Source organism: Felis catus, chromosome F1, assembly GCF_018350175.1.
Source record: "Felis catus isolate Fca126 chromosome F1, F.catus_Fca126_mat1.0, whole genome shotgun sequence".
Taxonomy (NCBI): Eukaryota; Metazoa; Chordata; class Mammalia; order Carnivora; family Felidae; genus Felis; species Felis catus.
The window spans coordinates 37,214,047-37,224,509 of record NC_058384.1 but is presented as its reverse complement, the minus strand read 5'-3'; the positions used below and the strand labels follow the sequence as shown (position 1 = coordinate 37,224,509).

Genomic DNA, 10,463 nt, shown 5'->3' with positions numbered 1-10,463 from the left:
AACAAAACCTTTTTATTCCCCTGGAATGGATATGGGCCAAGAGTTGTGAAGCCGTTTTTGACCCAGTTCCTTAGAAGAAATTGCATACTCACCTTGGAAAATCACATCCCTTGTAACCTGCTTCTTCATCAAAATTTCCAACTTAACATTCCTTTATTTTAATTTGTTTTTAATCTTTATTTATTTTTGAGAGAGAGAGAGAGAGAGAGAGCAACAGAGACAGAGGGAGACACAGAATCCGAAGCAGGCTCCAGGCTCTGAGCTGTCATCACAGAGCCCGATGCGGGGCTCTAACTCACGAACTGTGAGTTCATGATCTGAGCGAGCCAAAGTCAAGATTTTCAACCCACTGAGCTACCCAGGTGACCCTCCAACTTAACATTCCTGATAGAATGAACTGAACTACAGTGAAAAAGTTGAGTGGCAAGTGAATCCATGATTCTGTAAAACTAAGATGTTCTCATGTGTCCTTGGACATTGAAAGCTGCTCTACTGAGAGCACACACATTGAAAAAGACATAAGGTTAGTCTATACTTCTCTGAGCCGATTACAGGATAAACATAAAAACGCCCCCTTCTGACACTTTAGATACCAAGGTTCAGCCCAGGTCAAAATCTTATGGCTAAGTTATAAATTGCAGGAAAGCATTATTCTTGAAGCATTGACACAGCTTAAAAGGGAGCTGCTGAGCAGAGCAGAGGGAAAATATGGAACACATCCAAAGCCATGCAAGAGCAAACTGTGAAATGTGTCTAACAACATATATTTTTTAAATTATAATGAATGTTTTACATGCATCATATGGTGGCTGACTCATTACTAAAAGACAAATCATTCAGGACATCATTTTAAGGCTGATTTAGGTAATCAAGGGGTGCCTGCTGGCTCAGGCAGTTAAGCGTCAAACTCCTAATTTCGGCTCAGGTCATGATCTCATGGTTTGTGAGTTGGAGTCTCACATTGGGCTCCACGCTGACAGCGCAGAGCCTGCTTGGGATTCTGTCTCTCTCTCTCTCTCTCTCTCTGTCTTTCTGCTCCTCCCTGCTCATGCTCGTCCACTGTCTCTCTGCCTCTCTCTCAAAATTAAATAAAACTTAAAAATATATATTTTTTAAAGGCTGACTTAAGTCATCGCAAATGGGCTCTTGAGTATTCCCAGTATATGCTGCTACATGATAAACCACCTCAAAATTCAGTGGTCTAGACCACAAACATACATTTAATCATAATTCTGTAATCAAGGCTGGGCTCAGGTAGGTGGTTCTTCTTCTGGTCTAAGCTGTGATCACTCATATGGCTGCAGGCATCCAGTCATTGACTGTAACTGGGAATACAACACAGCTTCATTCCCATATCTGTCACCTTGGCTATAATGGCTGGAACAGCTGGAAATACGCTCTCTATCTCTCTCTTTCCACGTGATCTCTGAGGCAGAGTGGCCAGAACTTCTGGGGTAGCCTAGGGTTCGAAGAGAATAGAGCTGGAAGCCACCAGGTCTCTGAAAGGCCTCCAGGCTAAACAGGCACACCCTTACTTTTACCACATTCTATTAGTGAATGCAAGTCATAATGTCAGCTCAGATTCCAGAGGATGGGAAGTGGACTTACTTCTTACTTTACTTCTTACTCTACTAGGTGAGAAGAATTGCGAAGAATTTATAGCCATCTTTATTCACCACTTGAGTTTTTAAAGAAAATAGCGGACTCTGTCATCTGTGGGAAATACTAGCATCGGTGTTGAATACTCTCTCCAAAATTCTGGCCAACAGATGCTTTCAAGAATCAATTTCAGCAACATTTATAACTAGAAAGAAGAGAAACTTCACACAAAGAGATGGTGATGGTATGTATGAGGCCTAAGGAAAAAAATAGAATATATATACAGGGAATACCAAATACTGGAAGAGGCAGACAGTGCATTCCTAACCATCTCCAGCCCTGCTTTCCTTGTGCATTATTATCGTCAAATATCCCAATCATTGTCACCCTCGTAACAATATTGCACTAAGTCCTTAATTTGTCTTTAATCCCTCCTTCCATTCATCTATCCATTTATGCAACACACATTTTAACTCCCTTTGAAGTGACTATAAACCCACAATACTGTAATGATGTAATTACAACAAAAGTTAAAGAGTGATGAAACAGAGGTGAGAGGGCTCCGCAGGGCCATGGTGCTAGACGAAATTCTTAGAGTCCATAATCCAGCCTTTGGAGAGACGAGTAGGAGTTTACCGGGTGCATAGAACACATATGAAGTCAGGGAGGCTAGAAAGAATTGTAGCACTCAGAGAACTGAGAGTAGTTCAGTAAGAGGGGAAGATATGGTATATACAGGAAATAAATTGATGATAAGGCTACCAATGTGAGCAAGATTTCATACGTCATTCTAGAAGACTGTATTTTAACCACTGGAATCAATGGTTAAATGGGTTGCTTGGAGGTAGGGAGGCACTGGACCCTCCAAGCAACGCCCCCCTTGGGGTCATTTTCTTTGTTTCCTGAGCACCATCAGTCCCAGGGTCTCCCCCTCAGTGAATAACACTACAGATAGTGTATTAAATAGTTTTTAATGCTAACAGATGTCTTTTAACTGTTTCTCTTTAAAACCTTTCCCTAAATCTCTGTTTTAGATGACGAGGAAGCAATGATGATGCACAGGGGCCTAGCATGTGGGTTTTCCTGGAGGCTATTGTTAGTATTATTAATGTCCCACATAGAACTGGAGTCAGTGAAATGGATGTAGAAAAAGTGAAAGAAGCAGAAAAAATAGAGAGAAGGAGAAGGAAATGTGACATGCCTTAATGTCAAAGGCAAAGAAACCAATTCCTTTGTTCTGCTCAGTGAAATACAGAGACAGTTGTTTAACAGCCCAGCAGAACAAACATAATGTGTGCATTAAGAGTTAGTCAAGGAGTAATCAGGGAGGGCAATTCAAAAAGACTAAACTGTAATTTACATTAATTAACATAAGCCATATCTATTGTCTACCAACTATAGCCCCAGCACATTAACAGACATGAACTGTATATACAATGATGAATGAAAAAAGACATGTTTCGGCTCTTTTGGTGTTTACCATTATTCTCTCAACTGGTGTTTGATGGAAACCTTGGAATTCATTGCCAAGACCCGATTTTCTCACTAATAAAGCGAGAGATAAGGAATAGCACTTTTCCTAGGAAACTTAAGAATTAACCAAAGCATGGGACACTTGGATGTCTCAGTCGGTTGAGCGTCCGACTTCGGCTCAGGTCATGCTCTCACAGTTTGTGGGTTTGAGCCCTGCGTCGGAGTCTGTGCTGACAGTTCGGAGCCTGGAGCCTGCTTTGGATTCAGTGTCTCCCTCTCTCTATGCCCCTCCCTCACTCACACTCTATGTCTCTCAAAAATGAATAAACATTAAAAAAATTTTTTTTTTTAAGAATTAACAAAAGCTCTTCTTTAGGTTGACTAAGATGCTATTAGGACTTACACATTGTCACTACATGGAGATTTTCCTTTGTCTGGGATAGAAGGCAACAGTATGACCAGAAGGAACGGGGAAGTCAAGAAAACTATTGTTGAAAGCAGGTATGGAATAAGGCTGAGGACTAGGCTTTCTCTTCCGTCCTCTGTAGGAAAAAACAACTCTCTCCAAGTGTTACTGCAGACTTCAAACTATAGAATGGCGAGATGAATGGGGACATATACTGCTGTCTGGCACACATTATTCGATGGAAATTAAATACTACAAAGCTTCTCAACTCAAGAAGTCCACCCTTCTGCCCACTTCAGATAGAATTTAGAACCTAATTTCAGTTTATTCTCAGCTTGGAACTCATCCCTAATTTAGGCACAGCTCATTGCCAAGACCTATTTGCCCAGCGATTAAAGGTTGACTTTAGGGTAATGGTTCTAGAAAGCATCTTCCATTTCCAACTGTTCAAACTGCAGGAACCACAAAGTTGGAAACTCTATGTCGTGGCTTTTTTAGACATAGATCTTGGGGATATACCATTAGTTTATTGAGAACTTGAAGCTAGCAGCATCCACAAATAGAACATATTGAGGACAGAGACGATCCTGAGAAAAGCACCCTCTTGGACCTTGATATCTAAATCCACATTTGGGATTGAGTGGTCCCCTCTGAATTCTTCAGAACTCTCACCCCTAGGCTTCTCACCTCCTTCAGTTTATGCCATTCTGCCTGGATGTAATCGGGAGGACATGTGGCCACTTCCCCACCAGGCATTAAATATTAATAATCTATTCATTTTGGGAAGTTTGGAAACACAATGAGAATTTAATGACTCTGCTAAGATCAATTAAAATAAGACTATCACAAGACATTTTATAAGATTTTCATTTCTACTCCCAAGCTCTTTAATCTAGCTAATTTAGTATAAGACTCCACGCTGGAAGCCAAACTTGTAATTTGGAAGTAAGATGGGCTTTTCAATTTAAGTCCCCCTCCTTCTCCCCACCCCTTTTTTTATTACAGCCAAATGCAACATGCTGTTTTAAGATTCTCTGGATTATAAACGTTTATGCCCAATCCTCCTTTAAAATTATTTTCTTTTCCAAACTTTAAGAGGCTAGACCTATTAAAAAGTTTAAAATTTCCTAAGTCTTTAGTTTAGGAGGAAGAACAAAACTGGTTTCTACTATTCAGCCTTTTGCATGTACAAATTCAAGGTTCTGTTTTTACAGAAGAACCTTTTTCCAAATTTATTTCCAGCTACTTTTGTTTTCCTTGAGGGACCTTTGAAACACTATATTGCTACTTTTCATGTTTTTTATTTGCCCTGTGGAACAATAAAAGCTCAAAGGTTCATAAATATGCATTCTGTAAATGTATTATGCTGACAAAGTGTTGCTCAGATAGCTGTTTTTGCCTTTGGGGAATGAATAAGTTTACAGCATGCTTAAAGGGAGAAAAGAAAAAGGAGAACAGAGGAAACAGAAAAGAGGAGGAAGAGAGAAAAATGGAGATAAACAAAAAGGAAGAGAAAGATATGAGGAGAAATTAAAGAGCCACAACAACAAATGAGGGGAAGAAGGAATCCACAGTGAGTGAAAACTACAAAAGAAAATTAAAGACAAAAGTGCAGCCATATTTTATAAACGTTTTATAATGTCAAGAAAGAGAAAGAGATCTGTTTCTTCACCAAAGATCTGAAGTTTATTTTTTACCTCAGAATGATTTGAACTGAGCAATATGCCATATCTGTATTTTCATTTGTGTCAGGCTTTTCTTAAAATAAAATTTGAACACAAGGTTTTCGTCCTTATTAACGCTAATTCCCTCTGGAATTAATCTAGTTCTGCTTCATTCAACTCAAATTAGAGAAACCATAGGTCTGATGATTATCAATATGCAAAGAATGGAAAGAGGAACACATTTCAATGACAGAAGTGAGAACACCTAAATACACTAATGTCTAGTGAACTGTGCTAATGAGCGTAAGTGCAGATATTAGTGAACTAAAGCTCTGATTTGGATTAAGTTTGTCAGGTGTAGAAATGATTATTGGTTAATCCTGTGTTAACAGTTTCCTCTCTCTTAAGAATCAACTGTGCAATTTACAAATTCTTCACATTTGTGAAATAAGTTTTTTTATTAAAAAAATTTTTTTTAATTAATCTATTTATTTTGAGGGAGAGAGAGCGAGCACGAGTGGGGAAGGGGTGGAGAGAGAGGAAGAGAGAGAGAGACAATCCTAAGCAAGCTCTGTACTGTTAGCATGGAGCTCCACGTGGGGCTCGAACCCACGAACTGTGAGAACGTGACCTGAGCTGAAACCAAAAGTCGTATGCTTAACCGACTGAGCCACCTCGGCGCTCCTGAAACTGAAAATTTTTATAGCAAAACTAATTAAGGTTGGGAAGAAAAGTAGACAAAATACCATTAGTAACTTAAAAGAGAAAAAGGTCTAAGCAATAGTAAAATTATCGAGGAAGAAATTGACAAAATATTTCACTGGGCAGTCTCTAGACCGTCAGTAATTATTGCCAGCTATTGTATGCCACAGACATTTTTATCACTAAAAAGTAGCAGTGAAAATAGTGAAAAGTAACATGTATTCTTACTTTAGATTCAACAAGATGAGTAGTCTATGTGAAATGTTTCACCCTCAGAGCTAACCACCTATCATTTTTCTCACATCTCACTCCGCCATGGCATCCTCAACCACCATTGGTTGGGTAGAAGCTCCTTCCCTATCTACTGACTTACACAAGTTGCTTCCCCTAAGATGTCCTCAAAATCCCACAATTATGCAGTCAAATGGCTTTTCTATACTTTACAAAAGTTATTATCTTATTGGTGCTTCTGTTTCATTTATTCAGTGGACATTGAGAGCCTGGCATTATATTTGGCTGTTCTCTGAGGATTTTCTTATCCCAGAGGGATGACATACTAAATATAACAGGATGTGCTAAGTGCTCTGAGAGAGAGAAGGAGAGATCCAAAATGCAACAAGAAGTGCTTAATTGTGCCTAGGAGGAGCATGGGGCTGATGTTATCTGAAGTAGGCCTTAAAGGCTCATCAAGCAGAGGAATGGGGTTAGAAGCATGAACCAAATTAGAGACACCAAGATGTAGAATATGTTCAAGGAGGTGTGTGCGACATAAGGCAGTTAGATAATATGTTTAAAAGAATGAGAAGCAAGAGAGACAAAACTGGGAAGGCCATTTGGGAAAGGCCCTGTACTCCAGGCTGAAAGTGGACTGAGTCTTATAGACCTGTGGCTCTCAAAATTCTGACCACTGCACACAAAAAGAAATACTTTGTATATGCAGCCCAGTATATGTGCAGTAATTAAAGTAAAATCTCACAAAGCAAAACTTAGCCTTTCAACTTGTGAAATGCTAATACTTCTATTGAATTCTCTTCTATTTCCTTCTGTGAAGGTCCACTATAACCCTCCAAATGGACTGTGTGACCTCAATCTGAAAGAAAATTTGTCATAGGCAATTGGTTTTAGAATATGAATAATACATTTAATCCAAGGTTTAGAAAGAAAAATAATGACAGAGGAGAAGATGGTTTGAAAATGGAGGAAGTAGAATCAGGAAGTCTGGGAAGGACAGTCAGTAAAGCAGTCTGGGCAAGAGATCTAGAGTTAAGATAGCAAAAAGCAGAGTGTTTCTTAATGTCAGATTTGAAGAATTAATTCATACTAAGGGTTGGTGATGTGTTACATTGCTACTCTCAGGATTGTTTACACTGCAAAGTGGGCTTTTTAAAAAAGAGAGTTGTTTGGGCGCCTGAGTGGCTCAGTCAGTTAAGCAGCCAACTCTTGAATTTCTGCTTAGGTCATGATCTCACAGTTTGTGAGTTCAAGCCCCATATCAGGCTCTGTGCTCACAGTGTGGAGCTTGCTTGAGATTCTCTCTCCTCCTATCTCTCTGCCCCTCCCCTTCTCTCTCTCTCTCTCTCTCTGAAAAATAAATAAAAATGTTTAAACATTTTTTAATATAAAAAAATTAAAAAATAATAAAAATAAAAAAGAGAGTTGTGAAGACAAAGGAATAGCCCCTCAATAAATGACACAACTTGGAAGCACATCCTCCTCTCAAAATTACTTCCTTAGAGGAGGCCCTGTGTGTGATCTGGGCTTTAACTATGCACAGTTGAGGATGGAGTGGCTGGTAATAGAAAAGGGTATATACAAGTAGGATGAAGCCGTGCAAATTCATGTTTCTCCCCGTCCCCCATTTTTTCTCTGAAGAATCCCGTCGGGGCATCTGGGTGACTCAGTTCCTTAAGCATCCAACTCTTTGTTTTTTTTTAATGTTTATTTATTTTTGAGACAGAGAGAGAGCATGGACAGGGGAGGGTCAGAGAGAGAGGGAGACACAGAATCTGAAGCAGGCTCCAAGCTCTGAGCTGTCAGCACAGAGCCCGACGCGGGGCTCGAACTCACGGACCGTGAGATCATGACCTGAGCCGAGGTCGGACCCTTAACCGACTAAGCCACCCAGGCGCCCCAAGCATCCGACTCTTGATTTTGGCTCGGGTCTGAGATCCAGGCCTGTGTCAGGCTCGGCACTGACAGCACAGAGCTTACTTGGGATTCTCTCTCTCCCCTCCCTCCTCCCCTCCCCTCTCCCCTCTCTCTTTTAAAATATATAAATAAATATTTTTTAAAAATCCTTTCTCTCCTGTGTTTGGGCAAAGGTTCCCTCAGTCAAATTGTGTGTGTAACCTATCATCTCAATATTTTCAAACTGTGTGTGGAGTGAGGATTTGACACACTAAAAGAGGAAGGCACTATCCTAGCATCCATGGGTCAATTTATTCTTTATCACCTCTTAAAAATTGTATAAATTATGTTAACACAGCATGAAAAAAATAGTCACTGTCTTCACCATATCAATTATTCCCTCTTGTTTTTCTGAGTTGTGGTTATAGTATATGTACAATTTGAATTCCCTTTTTCACTACCTTAAACATTTCCAAATTGCTATATGATCTTCAGTGAATTGAAGGCAGAGGCATTTTCCAGTTCCCACTTACAAGGTGTTTACAAATGTCCCCCATTTTTTTCAAACTCCATTTTAAATGCACCCAGCCGTGCAAACCCTGATTTCCAAAGGAAGGAACACATTTGTAATGGGAGACATGCAGTGTGATTTGCCTGAATTCTCTCAGAAAATCGGTTCTAGAATTTGAATTCAATGCTGTGTTTGTATTAGGTCTTTTCAACTGTGGTTCAAGGTTGAGCCTTTCCTGCATGGCAGGCAAAGGGAGAGATTTCAAACTAATGCTGAAGTCCAGATGCACTAAATAAGAGGAAATTAATTCTTTATTACACTATTTCATCTAGTCTAAATGAGTATTTAGATAAAATGTGAATCTTCCTTGCTAAGCAAACAGCCTTCTTCTCCCCAGGATGTCAGTTCCTCCTTCAAAGGCCTTTTGTTTTATGTGGTCTCCAATATTTCTCCATTTCATCTCTATTTCATTCACATTCCATCCCCTAAGCTCAAATGACATTCCTTAAAACACGAGCCTTTTATTATAATTTTTTTCTTCTCTCTTACTTTGATTTCATCCCCTTTTACCTTTTTCATGCTTTCTGAAGAGAGTCATCGTCTTCTAAAGCAATTTCATCAGATCACTGAGGTTTCTTCAAGGAACACTTTAAAAGCCCCCTTTCATGTTCCCCCATCCACTGACCTCTAAGCACCCAACAAAATCAGCTACCACTGTGGCTAAAAACAAATCAAAACAGGCCCCCAAGCGTATATTATTTATTTTTTATATTTATTTATTTACGTGTTGTGCTTTGCATTTTCAAGTTGATTCCAAGAATTTTTCTTGATTCTAGGGCAGTCCTGGATATGGATATTGAAAGAAACGGTTACTAAATGAGGAGAAGGAAAAAAAAAAAAAAAGTAAACTGTCACCCAGGATTCTATCTGCCAGGAATCTCTGTTAACAAGGATGTGCACATTTCTCAGTACACTGATAATCCATTACCATAATGATGGGTCTGAGCTCCCGCAAGTTCGCAGACTGCTGTCTCAGTAGTCAAAGATCATTACACGCAGCACAGTTTCACAAAGATGTTCTTAATTCCCTGAAAATTAGTTTCCCCTGGATGCTATTGGTGAGAAACTTATATAATTTTATTGTCCGCATATTCAGAAACTTTTGTAAAAAATCCAAAAATAACAAGGAAATATACCATGGATTGTGTGTATAGTGATTTACTCATTGACTCATTCATAAGTTAAATGATTGTGTTTATGTTAGTTTTATGCTAAGTTGTGTGTTAAAAGCATTAACTGTAAAGGTCTCCATCCTTATTTCACTCTTAGAATCTCATCTCTAGCACTGATAGTTAATTCTGTTCCCTTCACTCTCGCAAGTTCTCTCTTATCTTTGACTGTCTACACCTTTACCAGCTCTGCCTGGAGCCCCCTTCTGCCACGTCTCTCTTGTAGGTTTTCACAGGCAGATTTCTACTTCTTCATACTTCTGTCTTAACTACATTCCTTCATTAATACAAATATGTACATACCATATACATATATATTTTTAAGTATATATATCCATATATATACACATACACATATATACACACACACATATATATACACACACATATATATACATACACACACATATATATATATACACACACATATATATACACACATATATACACATATATATACACACACATATACACATACATACATATATATGCACACACATATATATACACACACACATATATATACACACATACACACACACACATATATATATATATACACACATATATTTTTAAGTTGTGTATGCACATATGCCATCCTCAACCTCCTGGAACTGAGATAGGTTTCCTGGGCTTCCTCTCTTATTCTTTTCCACTATATATTTATATAATTATATAATACATACTCCATTGTATATTCGTATAATAATAATGGCATTTTGAACTTCCCATGTACAAACTATTCACCCATT

The 10,463-nt window shown here is 38.8% G+C and overlaps 1 long non-coding RNA gene across 1 annotated transcript; it reads left to right on the top strand.

The window, feature by feature from the left end:
• Positions 1 to 314: 314 nt before the first annotated feature.
• LOC123382796 lies at positions 315 to 9,916 on the top strand. Its single transcript, XR_006591763.1, has 3 exons — positions 315 to 523; positions 1,636 to 1,843; positions 9,319 to 9,916. It is a non-coding gene; the product is annotated as an uncharacterized LOC123382796 (long non-coding RNA).
• Positions 9,917 to 10,463: the final 547 nt, after the last annotated feature.